Source organism: Neolamprologus multifasciatus, unplaced genomic scaffold (assembly GCF_963576455.1).
Source record: "Neolamprologus multifasciatus unplaced genomic scaffold, fNeoMul1.2 scaffold_19, whole genome shotgun sequence".
NCBI classification, from domain to species: Eukaryota; Metazoa; Chordata; class Actinopteri; order Cichliformes; family Cichlidae; genus Neolamprologus; species Neolamprologus multifasciatus.
Window position 1 is genome coordinate 32,767 of NW_028181989.1, and position 21,805 is coordinate 54,571.

Consider the following 21,805-nt stretch of genomic DNA (forward strand, 5'->3'; position numbering starts at 1 on the left):
CGATCCTCTATGATAAGTCAAGATGCCTTATCCTCCTGCGGTATTTTCCATCCTCCGCTGCCGACACCGGTGTCTGGATCTTCGTTAGGTGTCATCAGTGGCGCCTTTCTGTGTCCGCGCAAGTCACGGAGGAGGAGAGGAAAAAGAGCAGGTGTCCAGGTAAAACTCAGACTGTTCTGGAAACGGGGACTAACTGTGCCTGGATCTATGAGACGGCGCTACCTCAGGAGTGTTCATCCAGACTCTCCTGTTGTTTGGCCTTCCATCCCCGCGGTGAGTGGAATTTATGAGCGTCGCGGATCAAATTCTCTGTTTCTTCGTCCCCTAAATCGGGCCGCTTCTGTTAATAATATGTCTTCTACTTCGCTGAGAGTGGCGCTTTTTAACGCTCGATCAATGACTAATAAAACGTTCCTGCTGAACGATTTTATTCTTTCCAAGAAACTGGACTTCTTATTTCTAACCGAAACCTGGCAGCGCGATGGTGACTTTTCATCCTTCATCGAACTCTGTCCGAGTGGGTACTCATTCATCAGCCAGCCTCGGACGTCGGGTCGAGGAGGAGGTGTCGCTGCGGTGTTTGGAAGCCGGTTTTACTGTCGCGCAGTGTTGGTCGGACATTTTTCATTCTTCGAACTACAGCTGGTTAGAATTGGAAATAAAGATCTGTTTTACTGCGCTGTAGTGTATCGTCCACCTGGCCTAAACAGTATGTTTTTAAAGGAGTTCAGTGACTTTTTATCCTCGACTTTGAAGCTGTCCAGACTGGTTACAGTCTGGGATTTTAATATACACGTTGATGATGACTCTGACCTCTTTGCCAGAGGTTTCCTTAGCGTCATGGATTCTTTTCATTTTACACAACATGCGTCTGGTCCCACACACACCAAAGGACACACACTGGACCTTGTTTTTACTTTAGGTTTAAACATTGATTTTATTTGTACTGAGGACATTTTTATTTCGGATCATCATTGTATTCTTTTTAATCTGTCTTTTCATTTGTCCCTCTCTCCTATTCGACATGTGGTTAGCTCTCGCATCTTAACTTCCTCTACTGCTGTTAAATTTTCGGATGCTTTGAATTTAGTTTTATCTCCTTATAAAGATGTTCATTTTTTAACACATCTTTTTAATAATCATTGTCTTTGTATTTTAGACAATGTTTGTCCTGTCAAAACTAGACTAGCTCCTGTTTCAAAGTCGCCTCCCTGGATAAATGACAGCATTTGCTTCTGAAAGCGTTGCTGCCGTAAGGTTGAGCGTTTATGGAGGAAAACGCGTTTGCATGTCCATCTCCTTCATTTAAAGGACCTTTTAGTCTCTTTTAACACTTCAGTTCGAGATGTGAGGGCGGCCTATTTCTCAGACTTAGTGTCTAAGAGCAGAGGTAACCCTAAGGTGCTATTCGACACCATTAGTGATATTGTTGCTCCTGCTCCACATGCTGTCCCAATTTCATCAAATGAAGATTGTGAAAAATTTCTTTCTTTCTTCATTGAAAAAGTGAGGAACAGTTTCTCTCCTTCTGTGTCTCTCTTGTCTGCTCCAACTCAAGCTAGGCCTGTAATTTTAGAAAGATTTTTACCTGTGGCCTTACCTGAGCCGATCAAGTTAGTTAATTCAATGAAAGCTTCCTCCTGCTCTCTTGATATTTTACCTGGATCTTTGTTTAAAAATGTCTTTCAGTCTATTGGTCCCTGTGTGCTCACAATTATCAATACCTCACTGGTTTCTGGTCAGGTCCCTGTTTATTGTAAGAATGCTGTCATTCACCCTCTGTTAAAAAAAACCTAAGCTTGATGCTTCTCTTCTTAGTAGCTACAGACCGATTTCAAAATTACCGTTCATTTCTAAGATTTTAGAAAAGGTTGTGGCTAAGCAGCTTATAGCTGTTCTAGATGAATACAGCATTCTGGATAAATTCCAATCTGGCTTTCGTAGAGCTCACTTTACTGAAACTACACTTCTTAGAGTCTCCAACGACATTTTGATGAGATGTGATGCAGGAGAATGCTGATGTTGGACCTGGCCTCCGCCTTTGATACTGTGGACCATCATATTTGTAGTAAAACAGTAAAACAAAGCCATCAATTATTCTTTGGTTTGTGAGTCGCAAAACAAAGATTGAGTTACTGAAACAGGGTAAGAAGCTTAAAGGGACTGGTGTGTATTTAAATGAACATTTAACGAAAAAGACTGCTGAAATTGCAAGACAGGCACGCAGCCTGAGAAAACAAAATAAGATACAAGCGACATGGACGAGGAACTGCAAAGTAATGATAAGACTAAATGGCAATCCCGAAGAAGCGAAAGTTGTGATGATAAGAGAACTCAAAGACTTAGAGCAATATAAATAATCAGGAATCTGCTCTGGAATCTATTGGAAAAGTGACGATTGGATAATGAACAATGGGTATGGAAAGTGTTTCTGGCCTTACGGCTCAAAAAACAACAACAAAAACAAAAACACATAAATGACAAGTTTGGACACAGATTATAGGTTTCCATTCAGAGATATTGAAGAGGAAGAATTTGATTATGAAAAGGACTGTCAAGGTGGTTATTTTGCCACACACGCTGAGAAAACGAACTTCAAAACGTTTAACTATGCAGAGCACAACATGCATGACCCTGAAAGTAACATTGACCCAGATACCCACTTCTACAATAACACCAATAATACTTGTGAGTACTATACGGATGACCAATTCAATATGAATATTAAAATGGCAAATGCATTGTTGGTCATACATTTCAATAGTAGAAGCCTGTATAAAAATGTTTCTAAAATTACAGAATGTTTAAGTAAGTTAAAAAAGTTTAATATAATTGCAATATCAGAAACATGGCTCGATAATGAGAAAATTAGTGAAATGGGACTGGAAGGATACGAATTATTTACAATGAACAGGGTAAATAAAAAAGGAGGCGGTGTTGCCTTATATGTAGATAAAGTTTTGAAATGTAGTCTGATTGAATGTATGTCAAGCACCATAGATAACGTATTGGAATGTGTCACTATTGAAATCCATGTTGAAAAAGCTAACAATATAATTATAAGTTGCATCTATAGGACACCAGGTTCATGCCTTGAGACATTCAATGAAAAACTTGCTGCTATGTTTAGCAACCTAAATGATAAAAAAGTGCAAATAATTTGTGGTGATTTTAATATAGATTTGCTAAACCCAAATGGACATCAGAAAACAACAGATTTCATAAATACAATGTATAGTAACTCCCTTTTCCCTGTAATTATAAAACCAAGTAGAATAACAATTGATACAGCTACATTGATAGATAATATATTCACAAATAAAATTGACCATGAAATAGTAGGTGGACTTCTTATAACTGATATAAGCGATCATCTTCCTGTTTTTGCAATTTTTCAAAATTATTTTGGGATTAAAACTAAACAAAAGAATCAAATATTTGATATGATACGACTTAGAACAACAAGAGCCATTGCTGCCCTCCAGGTGGACTTAAAGGAACACAATTGGAATGAGGTTTTTGCAAATGAAGATTCAAATAGTGCATATGATGCATTCTTATCAACTGTAATTTCACTATATGAAAAACATTGTCCTTTAATGAAAATCACTAGAAAGCATCACAGATCAAATAAGCCATGGATCACAAAGGGGATAGAAGATGCATGTAAAAAGAAAAATAATCTATATAAGAGATTCATAAAACAGAGGACAAAAGATGCTGAAATAAAGTACAAGTTATATAAAAATAGATTAGTAAATATTATAAGAACAAGTAAGAAAGAATATTACCACAAATTATTGGAGCAAAGTAGAAGTAACACACAAGAAACATGGAGGATATTAAATAGCATAATCAAAAAGGGCTCAAAAAATAAGAATTATCCAGATTATTTTAAAAAAGATAAAGATATTGTGCTTGATAAAACTAAAGACATTGCAAATGAATTTAATGATTTCTTTCTAAATGTTGGCTTTAATTTAGCAAAAGAAATTCCAGAGACAAGAAATAATAACGACCTAAATAAACATATTACTCAGAATGTGTCCTCCATGTTTATTGGTGCTGTAACTCATAGAGAAATAATTAACATTGTGAAGACATTTAAAAATAAAAAGTCCACTGACTGTTTTGGTATTGACATGATATTAGTTAAAAGTATTATAGAATATATAGTGCAACCTTTCGCATACATTTGTAATCTGTCCTTTCAAACTGGTGTATTTCCCTCACAAATGAAAATAGCAAAAGTTATTCCAATCCATAAAAACGGAGAGAGAAGTCAGTTTACCAATTATAGGCCAATATCACTGCTCCCACAGTTCTCAAAAATTTTAGAAAAGTTATTTGTTAATAGACTTGATAAATATATTGAGAAGCATAATCTCCTAAGTGATAACCAATATGGCTTTAGAGTGAAAAGGTCCACTTCGATGGCAGTGATGGAACTTGTAGAAGGAATATCTAATGCTATAGATAATAAGGAATATACTGTTGGTGTTTTTATAGACTTAAAAAAGGCGTTTGATACGATTGATCATTCTATATTAATGAATAAACTAGAGAGATATGGCATAAGAGGGTTAGCATACAAGTGGATGAAAAGTTACCTGGATGACAGATATCAATATGTCGAATTCAATAATGTAAAATCTAAGCAGTTGAAGGTAACTTGAGGTGTTCCTCAGGGCTCTGTGCTGGGCCCTAAATTATTTATATTATACATAAATGACATATGTAGCATTTCCAAACTGTTAAAATGTGTATTGTTTGCTGATGATACCACTCTGTATTGCTCAGGTAAAAACCTAGAACAGCTTCTGACTACAGCGGAAAAGGAGTTAAATATATTAAAAAACTGGTTTGATGTAAATAAGTTATCATTAAATATAAAGAAAACAAAATTGATTATTTTTGGCACTAGACAAATGAAAAATGTATCTAAAATCAGGGTTAATGGAATTGAAATTGAAAGAGTGTACGAAAATAAATTTCTTGGAGTGATAATTGATGATAAGCTGAGTTGGAAGTCTCATATAAACCATGTGAAAACAAAAATGTCAAAAACCATTGCTATTCTCTATAAAACAAAGCATGTCCTGAACAAAAAATCATTATACACACTCTATTGTACTCTGTTGCTTCCATATATGACTTACTGTCTGGAGATATGGGGTAATGCATATAAAACGAACACTCTTCCTATTTTCAAGTTGCAAAAAAGAGCTATAAGAATTATAAACCAATCAAACTATATAGAACCAACTAACATTTTGTTTATTAATCTGAATACCCTGAAATTTTATGATTTAGTTGAATATAAAATGGCACAGATAATGTATAAAGCACAAAATAGCTTGCTTTGCCCCAGTACTCAGAAGCTGTTCAAAGTCAGAGAGAGTCAATATGACTTAAGGGGAACAGATTTCTTTAAAAAAAACAAGATAAGGACAAATATAAAGCAGAGATGTGTTTCTGTTAGAGGAGTTAACCTGTGGAATAGTTATGACAGTGATTTAAAAAGGTGTAGTTCATTTTCCTTGTTTAAAAATATGTTTAAAAATAGAGTATTAGAAAAATATATATATATCAAGAATGAAAAGAGCAAAAAACAAAAACAAAAACAAAAACAAAAAACAGAAAACCTCTTGATTCTTTTGCTTTGATGTAGTTACTTACTAAGGTGGTGGTGTTTCTTCTTGTTTGTTTGTTTTGTTTTTGCTTTGTTTGCCTTCTCTCACCCCAACCGGTCGCAGCAGATGGCCGCCCCTCCCTGAGCCGGGTTCTGCCGGAGGTTTCTTCCTGTTAAAAGGGAGTTTTTCCTTCCCACTGTCGCCAAAGTGCTTGCTCATAGGGGGTCATATGATTGTTGGGCTTTTCTCTCTGTATCTATGAAGCACCTTGAGGCGACATTTGTTGTGATTTGGCGCTATATAAATGAAATTGAATTGAATTGAATTTTATTATTTGCTTCGAGCCCTGTGTACAGGAGCTGCATGCTAAAAGATCTTTTGTTAAAAGGGTTGGCGTAATAAGCAAATGCTTCAGCCAATACCTTTTGATTAGCCTTGTCTCATGTTTCTATCAGAAACATCAGAAACATATTCTGCTAGATAGGCTGAGACACTGGGTGGGTATATCAGGGTCTGCTTTGGACTGGTTTGAATCCTATTTGCATGAACGATCCTTTTCTGTGGCTACCTCTAAGTACAGTTCCTCTTCTACTTTTCTTGCCTATGGTGTGCCACAAGGTTCAGTTTTGGGGCCTTTATTGTTCTTACTGTATTTACTTCCTCTTCAACACTTATTGAGCACTTTTAAGGACATTCTGTATCACTGCTATGCAGATGATATTCAGTTATATATCTCCTTTAAGCCCCATGATGTTTCCAAGCTACAGATTTTGTGCATAGACTCCATTAGATGTTGGATGGCTGGAAAATTTCTTCAACTAAATGAGGAGAAGACTGAAGTTCTTGTTTGTGCTCCTAAAAAATTTGTACCTAGTGTTATGGAAAACGTGGGTCCACTTGCTACATTTGCAAAACTGTCTATCAGGAGCCTTGGTGTTAGTATTGACTCAGCTCTGACTTTGGATGCCCATGTAAAATCTTTGGTTCGCTCCTGTTTTTATCACTTGAGAAACATTGCTAAGCTGAGTCCCATTGTATCGCGCTCCGAATTAGAAATTGTCTTTCATGCATTTGTTTCATCTCGTCTGGACTATTGTAATCCTTTGTTTACTTGTTTATGTAAAGCCTCTTTGGAGCGTCTGCAAGTTGTTCAGAACGCTGTTGCAAAGCTTCTGACCAAGTCCTCCAAATTTTCCCATGTCACACCCCTGCTGATTCAGCTGCACTGGCTCCCCGTTAAATTCAGAATCCAGTTTAAGGTTTTGACCTTGACTTTCAGGGCTCTGCATGGACAAGCACCAACATATATAAGTGAACTTTTACATCCATACATTCCCAGCAGGTCCCTGAGGTCATGTGACCAGGGCTTGCTTGCTGTCCAACACACGAGGCTGAAAACAAAAGGCGACAAAGCTTTTGGAACTGTGGCCCCCAGATTGTGGAACTCTCTCCCTTTGAGCCTGAGATCTGTGGACTCAGTGGTCGCTTTTAAAAAACAGCTAAAAACTCATTTTTTTAAACTTGCTTTTGGTTGATTTTTTTTTTTTAGGTTTTAGCTTCTGTGAATCACTTTGTGATTTTTATCTTGAAAGGTGCTATATAAATAAAGTTTTACTTACTTACTACTTTAGGCCCGGAAGTAGGATTCGTCACGTCATCACTTAATAATCAGATAGGTGATACTGAGAATACAGTTACTTTGTTGAAATAAATGGATTACATGGAGGTATTTTCCTGTTTCATATGTTAGGCTATGGTCTCTCTATTTTTGGTAATTCCACGCCGGTGGAAACCCAAACAAAACACGCAATAAGAGGCTCTAAAAAAACAGGAGATCAGGTAGGCTTGGGGCTTAAGAGGTTAATATGAAGGCAATAGCAGAGTGTTAGAGGCATCGCCCTAAACAATGCAGCCTGATGGGCAGTGTAGTCCGTGCTGCAGGGAGAATGGACTGCCATACACGTTATGTGTCTGTGAGCGAGGGAGGGAGAAAAAGGAAAAGTACGAGCTGTCATCGAGCAGAAACGGGAGCTGGAAGCATGTAAATATAATAATAACCACTGCAGCCAAGAAGAGAGCCTGACGAGCCCAGCTGTAAGTAAGCTATTAAGACTCGACTGTACACCGTGTTCGTGTTTTCCTCTGAAACAATAAGTCCCGTTGGAGCAGCCTTTCAACGCCTCTCTCTGTCTGTCACTAGCAAAGTTGACCCAGACAACAAAGTAAAGCTAGTTTTCAGCTACGAGCCCGACACGAACCCGACGTATTAGCCAGAGGTCCCTTTATTACGGTTCGGAGCCGCTGACCTGTTTTAAATACGTGCGGAATAGTTTTCTATACGAGATCACTGCAAAAAGTGCAGCCTTACCTAATGTCAAAGTTCAAATTTTTTATTCGCCACATGCAGTGGCAGGTTGCCCTGCAGTGGAATGAACCCGCCCCCCGACCTTACACACACAACACAGACATCACATGGGGATACAAGTCAGAGAACAGTTGCAATACAGAAAAACCACTGAAATGGACACTACAATGGGAAAGTACAAGAGGAAAAAAAGAGACCTCAACTCATGCTGGGCTATAGGAGGACAGCATGAGAACAGGAAACAAAAAAACTCCTCTGCACAGAAAAGCACATAAATGTCCACAATACAACATTTTAGAGCACGTGACCAGCAACAGGGTTGGGTAGGGGATGCGGAGTAATCCCAGGCAACACAGCAGCCATCCTGCCACTGCGCCGACTCTCCAGCGCGGGCCCAGACCCGCCTCGTGTTCCCAGTAGGCAACAAGCATCGAAGGCGTTGGAAGGGGAAGGGGGATGTGTGAATGCTTATCAGTGTAAGTGTATGTGTGTGCGTGTCCATAGTTCAGCTGAGACAGTGTCCTTCACCCTATCAGGCTAAGTAAACAGTCTGCTAGCCAACCCAGGTGGCCTTGCATGGGATGGGAAGAATAGTCATCACAGTCGTTATCAGGGAGTTTTTGTTCGGCTCCAGCCTTGGACCCGCAGCTGGCGCCGTGGTGTCCGCATGTTGATGTTGTTGATTTTTCTTTTATGCGAGCAACTCAGGAGAATTTCAAGCTGTTCTTTAACACGCCGACACTGGTCTCTCAATCTCCCGTTGGAGAGCCGCGAGCCTCTCCATGATGGTATCAAACTTCTGTTCCGTGGTGTTGTCATTCTTTTGATTCTGAGACCTCACAACTGTAGTGAGACGTTCTGTGATGTGATCCAACTTTCGCTCAAGGGTCTCATTTTGAGCAGGCCTCTCTCTGATGTATCCCACGATATGCTCAATGGTGTTGTTTTGAGTCTTCACGGCAGCTGTAAGTGTCTCCAAGGCGTTAACCATGCTGCGTTCGTTGTGAGAGGTCGCGCCTCGTCCCACCCTACTGTTACTCATTTATATTAAGATTTTAACATCTAGTTGGTATTGGTATGGCGAGTAGCCTTCAGTAATAGTAATAAATCACACAGCAATAGTACATTCATGTAGTTGTAAAGTATTCAGAATACATTACTTCTATAATCTTTGGTGGAATACATTTTAAAATTAACCTTCCCAACACTGTCAACAGGTTAGCACCTCATACCACAGAGCAGCAAAAGCAGTCTCATGAGCGCTGGGAAGGACAAGGGCATTTCCAAGATTTTTTTTTCAAAACTTCTTCAATTTCTTTCATTACAGCTGTGCTGTGCCAGATGTTCTGTTGACCCACAGTGAGAGGCATCATTTCACAAACACCAGGAAGACTGAAACTCATCGCCGGGATCAAGTAGGGCTTGTGATCTTCACCTGCAGCTCCCTCACAAGAAGGATAAACCCAGCATTTGATGAACACTGATGGAGACCTTTGCTTTGTGTAATGTTAGAAGTACTCAGATAATCCTCAGAGGGTCTGGGCTTTTATATAATATAATAGCTTTAAGTCCGGTAGAAAGTTAAATATATGTTGTGCTCTCTGGTTACTCTGGTATGAATGACTCTGAATTACTTTATGATAAATAACACACTATTGTCAAAAAACAGTGAAATTCCAGTTCAAATAACAACCTTTGACTTTAATCAGGTTTTATTTAATTGTGTCAGAGAAAACATCACGTGCTCTTCATGCAGCTGAGTACATTCAGTGTTTAAAACAGAAGCTGTGCAGGTCTGAGATCAGCAGTTTTCTGAAACACCAAACTGAGGTCCTGTTAATGCTGATGTATAGTGACACAGTTACAGGGGTGATTAATCCTTTTGACTTTTTGTCTTTAAATTAATCAATAAAACAGCTGCAGCATTCACTGACAGCACATGTGGTACTTTAACCTTTGTACTGTTTTCTTCAGTTCATTTTGAAGTTACTACAAAGAGTGAAGATATAGGATGATCTGTCTGCTGTCACTGGGTGGTGCTAAGGTCTGAATCTGAGGGCAGCTCCTGTAATCACAAACAGAACAGAATCATCACAAACTGAAATATAAAGTTTATCTCTCAAATTTGAAATAGAGCCGATTCCTTATTTGTCCTCACACACTCGGGATCTGAAGTTGTTCAGTCCTACAGTTCTGCCGACAGCTGACATATGAGCTGTTTATTTTTTATTTGTTTTAAAGGCCTTATATACTAACACATTTTCTAATATCATGTTTACCTTTGAGTTGTTGATGCTTTATAAATGGACATCTGCAAAGATGAGATGATGGAGCAGGTTTCAGTCAAGGTCCAGTTTGCTGCTGCATCCTGGTCACAACATACAGAGGTGTTATCAGCAGTGGTATTGAACAAGAAATATTAATGCTTCAAATTATTTGTCCTAAAGGATGCAAGCTGTACAGAGTACTGCACATCTGACTTTGTGAACATAACTCATTAACAATAATTCGGACAGTTTTTTAACCTGAATATTTGTAACAAACTCGGTAAAAAAAAATGTTAAAAAAATAATCAGAGGAAAAATGTAACATTTTAACTTAAGCTGCCAAGCGGCAGTAGTTGGTTTCAATGCATAAGTATCGGGATTTGCTATTTAATCCGTAGCTATTGACTAATGAGGGTTTACTGAAGTGCCAGGTTTTTAAAAGTTGCACTGGATTTTCTTTGCTTGACTGAAACTTGGATTCCACCCGGTGAGTTAAGTGCCTTTTCTGAATTACTGCCGGCTAGCTGTTGTTTTTAAGGCACATCTTGACTTTAAGCAGCTATCCCATCGACACGCCACACCATTTTTGAACTCTGTTTCTGCGAACTGGGCCACTCGTCTTCGCTGTGGTGTGTGATTGTTTATCGGCCCCCAAAATATAATAAGGAGTTTTTATCCGAGTTCTCAGAGTTTCTTGCTGACTGTGCATCACGGTATGACCAGATCCTTTTACTTGGTGATTTTAATATACACGTCTGCTGCCCGGGGAAGCCCCTGGCTAAGGACTTTCTGGACTTAGTGAACTCTTTTAACTTTGTTCAGTCTGTTAAAGGTGCCACTCAAGAACGTGGTCACACACTGGACTTGGTTTTATCACATGGTTTATCTGTCCACAACATACTCGTCGAGAATGCGGTGTTCTCTGACCATATGCCTATTTTATGTGATATTGTTCATTTTAATCCTGTTCTTAAGCGTGCTGTACCTGCTCGATGTTATTGTGCTTTTGGCTCAGATACCGCCGAGTGGTTTTCCATATTGTTTGACCAATTTATTTCTTATCCTCCTGCATTGTCCATCTCAGATGGATTAGTTTCGTATTTGGATTCTGCTTGTAAATCTGTCCTCGACGCTGTCACTCCTTTTATATTCAGACAATGCAAGCCAAAGGCTAGTCCTTGGCTAACTGATTTTACCAGAGCCACTAGAAAAGAATGTAGAAGATGTGAAAGACGGTGGAAAAAAGATGTAAAAAGAAAGGCTGTATGTCTCTATGGAAGCTCTTAAGACTAGCTGGAAAGTCTATCAGAGAGCAGTAAACGCTGCCAAGCACTCCTATTTTTCTCAACTTATTGCTGCCAGCTCGCATAACCCTCGTGTTCTATATAACACTATAAATTCTGTTATTAATCCAGAAGGCTAAATTCTTTTGCACTCTTCTGCGGTTATGTGCAATAAGTTTCTTAATTATTTTGTGGACAAGGTTGCTAGTTTGAGACCTCCGACTCTACCTATTGCTGACCCAGCCATGCATGGTTCTTGCTCAAGTCTGTTCTCTGCCTTTCTACCAATTGTTTTATCGTATTTAGAGAAACTTGTGTTCAATGCTAAACCGTGTGGCTCTCCAAATGATGTTGTTCCTCCCCGTTTTCTTAAAAAGGTATTTCCTATCATCGGACCACACATTCTGAACATTATTAATACTAGTCTTTTGTCTGATCAAGTACCTAGGGAATTTAAGCATGCAGTCATACATCCTAACCCCTAACCCTAACCGGGCTTAGACAGTTCAGTTTCAGACCCATCTCTAAGCTTCCCTTTCTTAGTAAGATTCTGGAAAGGGTTGTTTATACTCAGTTGATGGACTACTTGAATGACTCTAAATTGTCAGAAATCTTTCAGTCTGGCTTTAAGCCATTCCACAGTACGGAGACAGCTCTCGTAAAAGTTATGAATGACATCCTGATAGCGACAGACCGTGGTAAATATGCAGTGCTGGTCTTGTTGGACATGACCGCTGCATTTGACACAGTGGATCACGATTGTGGGAATTTCTGGTTCGGCACTTTTGTGGTTAAAGTCCAATCTCTTAAATAGGACCTTTTGTGTTAAGTTGGGGTCAGCTTCATCCTCTGTGGCCCCTCTGTTTTGGGGTGTGCCACAGGGATCTATTCTTGGGCCGTTACTGTTTCCACTGTACCTTTTGTCTGTTGGCGCGATTTTCCAGAAACATAAAATGCCATTCGATCTATATGCAGATGACTGCCAGCTCTATTTACCTTTTAGTCATTCTGATAGTCTCCCAAGTCGACCTCTGCTTGACTGCCTTACTGATGTCAAAGCATGGATGGCAAAAAAGATCAGAAGACAGAAGCGATTTTATTTGGCCCAAATCGTTCTTCTCATACTCTGGATGTTGATCTTGCAGCTTTGACTTCCCAACTAAAGAGTTTGATCACAAATCTTGGAGTTAAAATTGATTCTGCACTTACCTTTGATGACCAAGTAAGCGGGGTGGTAAAATCAGCATTCTATCACCTCAGACGTTTATCAAAGGTTAAGCCCTTTCTTTCCAAGCGTGACTTGGAAAGTGTTATTCATGCCTTTATTACCCCACGTTTAGATTATTGTAATTCTCCTTTAATAGGGGTTGGGCAGGGTACTTTGTCACGCTTGCAATTAGTGCAAAATGCTGCGGCACGATTTTTAACTGGCAGAAGAAAATTTGATCACATCACTCCGATTTTGGCCTCGCTACACTGGCTTCCAATTGAATTCAGGATCCGTTTTAAAGGCCTTTTATTGGTTTTTAAATCTCTAAATGGTCTGGCACCTGTTTATTTGTCTGACTTCTTGAAGCCCCACGTCCCTACTCGTTCCCTTCGGTCAGCTGAGCAGTTGCTGCTTTCGGTCCCAAAGTCACGGCTGAAACTTAGAGGAGACCGAGCGTTCTCTGTCGCAGCGCCGATGCTTTGGAATAACCTTCCTCTCCATATTAGACAGGCTACATCAGTGCCAGTTTTTAAGTCTTTATTAAAAACCTATTTTTATTCCCTGGCTTTTAACTCTGTGGGTAACTGATTTTTATTGTTATTGCTATGTCTGTTTTTTATTACTATGTGCATATTAGTATTGTACAGCACTTTGGTCTACCAGGTGTGTTTTTAAAGTGCTATATAAGAATAAGAATAAGAATAACTTTATTTATCCCGAGGGAAATTCTTTTGTCCTGTACATGCTCAAAGCAGCAGGAGAGACAGAGGAACAGATAAATAAGATGTTATACAAAATATTAATTCAAAAAATAAATCTTAGTTTGTTTTACAGAAGAACAGACAAAATTGACTAACTTTTGTCAATATCAAATAAACTGAGAACTAAAAGGAAATTCTCAATCTCTCCTTGTTGTATAGCTTAGTTTTTCAAACAGTTTTAACAGCTACTTTAGTCTGACAAAAGCCGAATGACGAATTAGTGCTTTCAGTCAGAAAGTGATCTATTGTATTTCCAGACTTGCTTTCGGCACAATTTACAGGGCGCGCTACTCTGTTTTTTGTCAGACTTGAAATAGCCGAAATACCTTCACACTACGGAACTTCTATGGCTCTTCCGGTCAACAAGCTCTCCGGCATTGGAAGCATCATCTGTTTTCTCTTCAGTAACCTTCGGTCACGCTCTCAGTTGATTTTTCTCTAGGCGGCGCACTCATTTCCTCCATACCCGGGCGGCACGGCGGCTGGCTGCTTAACAAACAAATACACATGTGTGGCTTGGCACTTGTGCTGTATGTAACGAGTCACCTGACGTGACGCTGCGGCTGTGATTGGTTCGGCTCTGCGCTACTTAATTTGGATTTGCTGTTCTTCTTTTCTTTAAGAGGACAGGAGAGATGAGGCCTATCACAATAGTTTAACTTTTCTATCGAGAAAAAGTTATTTCGCAATACATATCGTTATCGTTCTATCGCCCAGCTCTAGTTGACGGGTTGATCTTTTTAGGGACAGGAACCGGGCAGGATGTCTTCCAGAGTGATGGGACTCTCTGCATTTCCAGACTCATGTTGAAGATCCATTGTAGAACTCCCTGTCCCTGTCCACTCTCACATATGTAAATCCGTTTATATCCACCACCTGGTCCGGGATGTTTTTGTGCAGCCATGTCTCCGTGAAACACATAACACTGCATTCTCGGAAAACTTTCTCTGTCCTTGTTAGCGTCACGATCTTCTCCATCTTATTAACCAGCGATCTGACATTGCCAGTCACTACTGACGGGAGAGCAGGACAGAATCTTTTCCTCCTCTGTCTTTGTGTTTTCCCGGCTCTGCAGCCGCGGTAGATCCTCTTGATCGCCGCAGGGATCTCATGCTGAACACCGGCAGGCTATGCTGTCTTAGTCCCAGCAGCTGGTCCCGGCTATAGACAAAGGGGCAGCGTGGCGTCGCGGTCATCTCAGTAGTTTTACAAAGAGTTTCTAGTCCAAACACGGATAAAAATTTCTCGACAACACAAGAAGAAGTATAAACCAAAAAACTAACTAAGTAGACAAAAAGAAATAAATAAGAGGAAAGGAAAGAAAGGGGAAAGTAATTTTCGACTGTAGAGAGCATGCTAGACAGGCTGTCATCCGAGACGGCACCGGAAGTATAACGTAAAACTTATAAATAAATGATGATGATGATGATCTTAATATTTTAAAAAAGAGTGGACTTCATATTTAGACTAGACACTCCCGGAACATCTGCTTCTGTTCTATGGGGAGCAGGGAAAGCTGTGATGACAGATTTATGAATTATGAATTATGAACATGGTAATAAATCCGGTCAATTTCTAGCAAACCAGCTAAAAATAAATAAAGAAAAAACAACTATATGTGCTGTTCAAGATTTATCTGGGAACACAATATATGACCCGAAACAAATAAACAACATTTTCAGGGATTTCTATAAAAGATTGTATTCACCACAAATAAACCAATCTAAAAAGGAAATTGATCAGTTTTTAGACAACATAACTCTTCCAAAATTATTAGACACTCAAGCAATGGCACTGGATTCACCACTGACATCAGGTGAACTCCAGGAAGCCCTGATAAGCATGCCCAATAATAAGGCTCCAGGTCCAGACGGCTTTCCTGCAGAATTCTACAAAGAATTCTGGACGATTCTAGCACCAGTTTTTTACAGAACACTGTTGGAAATCAAAGAAAAGGGCAGACTTCCATCAAATATGAATTCTGCAAACATTAATCTCCTGCTAAAACCAGGCAAAGACCCTGTATATCCCTCAAGCTATCGTCCAATATCCCTTATAAATGTAGACCTTAAAATAATCTGCAAAGCTCTCTCAAAGAGATTAGAGAAAATATCCCCCTCTTAATTCATCCTGACCAAACTGGTTTCATAAAAGGTAGGCACTCATCAACAAATACACGTAGATTACTTAATTTGATAGACTACTCATACAGTAAAAACCTTGAAACTACAATATTTTCTTTAGATGCAGAAAAAGCATTTGACAGAGTTAACTGGAAATTTCTATTTGCAACTTTACACAAATTTGGTTTTGGATCCTCTTTCATTAACTGGTTAAAAATATTATATAACTCCCCAACAGCTTGTGTCAGAACAAATGACCAAACATCCTCCAGCTTCTGTCTCCTGAGGGGCACCAGGCAGGGATGCCCACTCTCCCCTTCACTGTTTGCAATTTTTATTGAACCACTAGCAGCAGCAATTACACAGAATTCAGTAATTAAGGGCATAAAATGTAAGAACGTAGAACATAAAATCAGCCTTTATGTGGATGATGTGTTACTTTTTCTCCAAAACTCACAAACCAATATCTCTGGGGTGATTGAATTGATAAACTCTTTTGCAAGAATATCAGATTACTCAATTAACTGGTCAAAATTTACAGTCCTTCCGATTAATTGTTCCTTCCATAATTCTTCTTCTACACCACTGCAATCGGGAAATATAAAATATTTAGGTACTAATGTTTCTCCCAAGCTTGCAGATCTAACTAAATTAAACCATATCCCACATTTAAAGAAAGTAGAAAGTGATCTGTGGTGGGGTCGGGTGGGCTGTCCTGGGCTCTGTGGGGCCAGGCGGCGCTGCTGAACTGTGCCCCGGTCCGGATGGGCCTCGGCCCCGTTTCCCTGGCGGGTTGCAAAGTATGGGGGTGCCTACTGGGGTCAGCGGGGGAGCTGACCTGGTAGCCTGGCTGCCCCCTGGGTGGGTCCGGGTTCGGGTCACTTGCCCCTCCCTTCCTTCCCTCCCCAACTCCAGCTGCCTCCCTCTTCCTGCTCCACCACAATCACCCACACATGCAGGGCCTTGGGGTAAAGGTGTGTCACCAGGGTGCAGGGTGCCCACCCGTCCCCTTCTGGCTGCCTGTGCCAGTGTCAATTTTATCTCACAACTTAGACATTCACATTACTCACACTCTCATAACACATACATATAGGCTCTTGGGGGTGGGCACATTACAATTATTAATTATAATTAATAATTGTAATTAATATAATTATAATTAATATAATTAATTATATATAGACATTGAGGGGTATCAGGAGGGGCTATGCGCTTTCCTGCTGCTTTCTGGCAGGTAGCTCCATGCCCTCCTGGGTTTTAAATGCACCTTAGGACACACATGCATCAACACTACAGATGAGTGGGCGGAGGGAGGTTTGGAGTCTTCTCACACCCCCGTTCTCTGCGGCCTGCTGGAGCGGGGTGCTAGTGGGAGGAGTTGGCCGTCCGATTGGGGTCTGGAATGTGGGGCCTCCCTGGTGCTGCGGTGTCAGGGTGGTCTGCGTCCCACCCCAGGGAAAAGGGTAACACCACCTGGTTCTGGGTGCAGTTTCCCCCTCCAGGGGCAAGGGTACCTAGACCTTGGGCTTAGAGTACGCTTGGGGAGTTTTATGTCTTTATGTCTGTCTCCACGTTGGGTGAGTGTTGAGTAATGGCATATGAGAGCATGAGGGTGGGAATGGATGTTTGTATCTGTGTGTGCCTGTATGTTTGTGTCCATATGTCAGGTGGGGTATCAGACGCCACCTCTCTGGGGACATCTTAGGCCCTACCAAGGTATGGAGGCCTATCTCCCCCCACCGCTTCCCCTTCCAGTGGCAGACGCCCTCAGGCATCGGTGCGTTGGTGGTTCTTTGTGTCCGGGGTTGGGCATCCAGGTACACACCGGCTCACTCCTTGGTGGCTGCTTATCGGGGTCTGGAGCCTGGGGCTCGCTCGGGCCACTTCGGGGGTGGGGTGCCCTCGGCCTCTCGGCCTGGGGTGCCCTCGGCCTCTCGGCCTGGGGCTCGGTCACTCTGGCACAGCTGGCTGCAGGCGGAGCTCACGGGCACGTCACTGCAACCCCCCTGGCTTCTGCTCCGTGGCTGCTGAGTGACCCCTCATCTGGGACTCTCCTCAGCTCTTTCTGGGATAGTGGCACAGCTGCCCCTCTGTTGGTCCTCCTTGGTCTCTTGTGTTCTGGGGGCCTCTGGATGTCTGGAGTTTTGATCTCCCCCATACCTGCTTCATGCCCGGGAACACGGGGCTGTGGCCCCCACACCCTCTAGCAGATCATTACATGAAGGAATCTTTTAAAAACAAGCGCGTCCATGCTCACAGGTGTACACACGGGTGCTCACACACACAAACTACACCCTTTTTGGCTCCTACCTCAAAGCAGACTGTGCGCTGTCGATCTTACGAGCTGCACAATAATGTTTAATATTTAGTATTTACTGTTATATTCCCATATATCATTGTGATGTTGTTTATTCTATTGCTCTCTTTTTCTTCTGCTTGTTTTTTTTCTTTCTCAACAGGTGATCCAGGTGATTGATATATTTTTTTTTTGTCTGCTTATTTAGTTGTTATTTGTTTTTTTGCCCTTTATCCCCGTCCCTCTTCTCCGCTGTTTTTCTTTCCCTCTTTCTTTCTCCCCTTCTTTTCCTCAGTCAAGTCTGTCCCGTATTTAGCAAGTGAAAATAAAAAATAAAATAAATAATGAAAGGTGAATCAAATGGACCATTACGGCAAGGCTGGGATGGTCCATTTGGTAAAGTAAATCCGTTGGGCATCTTACTTTGCCTTTAGACAATAATTCTGATGGCAAAAGAACCAAATGGGTCTTTACTACACTGGCCTAGATAAAACAATATAAACAGAAAAGGAACACTAACAATATATATATTTATTCTGTAACAGGCCCTATTGACACGGTGGGCTTCAATACCTCCATGAATCACTACCCTACTGAGCGACTGCTCTAATCGCCTCAGAAAGTCAGATAGTTCATCCTGCAGTTGCTGTTGTAGTAACCGAAAAGCAAAGTACAAATCCTCACCCATCTCAGCACTGCCAAAAGCTTTTGAAACATCTTCCAGACATTGTTCTGGGCTAATATCAGGGTCAGCTGTCCTCACGGCTTTCATCACAGCTAGCTCTGGACCCTTAAGACTCTCAATAATTCTGCACCTCTTTTCCTTGGCAGAACTATCACTCTCTTCCGCCATTAGGTGTGCTTGTTCAACCCACTGTTCAAATGTCTCTATGCCTGAGAACATTCTCAGTCTACGATAACTAATGCCTTCACTGGAGGTTGTTGAAGAAATACATATACATATATATATAGGAAATCACATAATAGAGTGGGGCCAGGTTTCACGATGAGCTCACCCAAAACCCTGGCTGATTGTGAACCACACCCGTTTTCACACCTTGGCTCATGTGATAGAGGATCATCAGGGGTCCTTTGTCCTTCTCTGGGGGGTTACTCATACTGAAGAAATTCTCTCCAGCGTGTTCTGGATCTGCCCCAGGGCCTCCTGCCGGTGGGAGGCATCCTGTCAGATGCACGAACCACCTCAACTGGCTCCTTTCGATGTGGAGGAGCAGCAGCTCTACTTTGAGCCCCTCCCGGATTGCTGAACTTCTTACCCTATCTCTAAGGCAGATGCCAGCCACCCTTCGGAGGAAGCTCCTTTCCGCCGCTTGTATCTGTGATCTCGTTCTTTCATTCACTACCCACAGCTCGTGACCATAGGTGAGGGTAGGGACGTAGATCGACTGGAAAATTGAGCGCTTCGCTTTTACACTCAGCTCTCTCTTCACCACAACAGACTGGTACAGCGTCTTCCTGTTAAAAGGGAGTTTTTCCTTCACACTGTCACCAAAGTGCTTGCTCCTAGGGGGTCATTTGATTGTTGGGTTTTTCTTTATATGTATTATCATAGGGTCTACCTTACACTATAAAGCGCCTTGAGGTGACTGTAGTTGTGATTTGGCACTATATAAGTAAAATTGAATTCAATTGAACTGAAGCACCAATTCGTCTGTCGATCTCCCGCTCTCTTCTCCCATCACTCATGAACAAGACCCCGAGATACTTAAACTCCTCCACTCGTCCTTGACCCGGAGTGGGCCTTCCACCCTTTTCTGGCTGAGGCCCATGGCCTCAGATTTGGAGGTGCTGATTCTCATTCCCACCGCTTTACACTCAGCCGCAAACCATTCCAAGGCAAGCTGGAGGCCATCACCCGATGAAGCCAACAGAACCACATCATCCATGAAAAGCAGACACCTTCCCACTGTTGCCAAAGTGCTTGCCCCTCTCGCGGCTCCTCTTCCTCCGGCTGGTGCAGACCCTCGCGTGCCTCGTCCACCGCCTCCGGTTGGAGCGGCTCCACCTCCGCTCCCGGCAGGAACAGCCCTTCAACCGGCTGTTCCCCCTCCTCCGGCAGGCGCAGATCCCTGTGCACCCCGTCTGCCACCTCCGGCTGCTGAGGTGCCTCACGCGGCTCCTCCACCGCTTCACTGCCCTTGGGACACACCTGTAGGGGTGCCGTCCAGGCCCAGATCAGCACTGCCAGCTCCCCAATTCTTTCCAGGTGGCACTCGGACTGGTCCCGCAGCTCTGTATCTATTATTATTATATCCTCACAGGCCTGGCTACATGATACTACTCGCACCCTTAGGCGTGAATGTCGTCGCGCTGAGAGAAAATGGAGGAAAGACAAACTCCACGTCTCTCTGGACATTCTTCGTAATTGTTTATCTAAGTATCAAAACTTTGTTAAAGTTGCCAAATCTGCCTTTTTGTCTAGCATTATTATGACTAATAGCCACCGAGTCCTTTTTAATACTTTTTACTCTGCGATAAACCCTTGCACTATCACTTATAGGGATGCCTACCCTGCTCTTTGTGACAAATTTGTAAAAGTATTTCTCTGAATAAATCTCAGCGCTAAGGGCTTCTCATCCATCTCATTCATCATCAGTTTTAGACCCAGCTCCAGCCTCTTAAAGCAGAATAAGACACTGGCTCAAACTGCTGAAAGACAGTCAAGCATTCAAAGACATAATTGATCATCTCAAAATCTCTGGTTCCCCGCACGATATTCTTCCTTCTCGGTTCTTCAAGGAAGCTTTACGTATTATTGGTCCTTGTATCTTACTTCTGAACGCATCATTGTCATCAGGTTGTGTACCGTCTGTCTTTAAGCATGCTGTTGTGCAACCTATTATGAAAAAAAAAAAAAAAACTTGACCCTAATGCTCTCACTAACTACAGGCCAATCTCCAAACTCCCTTTTATTTCCAAAATATTGGAAAAGGTAGTTCTAAAACAACGTTAGGCCTTTTTAGATGCAAATGGTATTAATGGAAAGTTTCAGTCTGGTTTTAAACCTCGCCACAGTACAGAGACAGCCTTACTTAGAGTTTTTAATGATCTTCTTTTGACTGTTGACTCTGGCTATTCCGTGGTTTTAGTTTTACTTGACATGACTGCTGCTTTTGACACAGTTAACCACAACATTCTTCTATCAAGGTTGGAACATGTTGTTGGTCTCAAAGACACAGTTTTAACTTGATTTAAATCCTACGTCTCAGAGAGGTCGTTCTCTGTTGCTACGGGGCAACACTCCTCGGCTTCTGCCCCTGTTTATTGTGGTGTGCCTCAAGGGTCTGTGCTCGGTCCTGCTCTTTTCTCTTTGTACATGTTGTCATTGGGGTTAATTTTTAAAAACTATAACATCTCTTTTCACTGTCTGTGAAGGTTCTCCGTCATCCAGGTCATCGTAGTCAAAGGAGTTTGCAAAGAAAAGCGTCTGGACTTCTTTAAGTTGCTTGAAGACGTTTCACCTCTCATCCGAGAAGCTTGTACAGTTCTATGGTCAAATGGCCAAGAGTTGGCAGTTCGTCTTGTAACCGGAAGGTTGCCGGTTCAAGCCCCGGCTTGGACAGTCTCGGTCATTGTGTCCTTGGGCAAGACACTTCACCTACCGCCTACTGATGGTGGCCATGGCAGCCTCGCTTCTGTCAGTCTGCCCCAGGGCAGCTGTGGCTACAGATGTAGCTTGCCTCCAGCAGTGTGTGAATGTGAGAGTGAATGAATAGTGGTATTGTACAGCGCTTTGAGGGCCCCGAAAAGCGCTATATAAATGCAATCCATTATTATTATTATTATTATTATTATTATTATTATTATATTCCTTTGATCTCTTTTCACTGTTATGCCGATGATTTC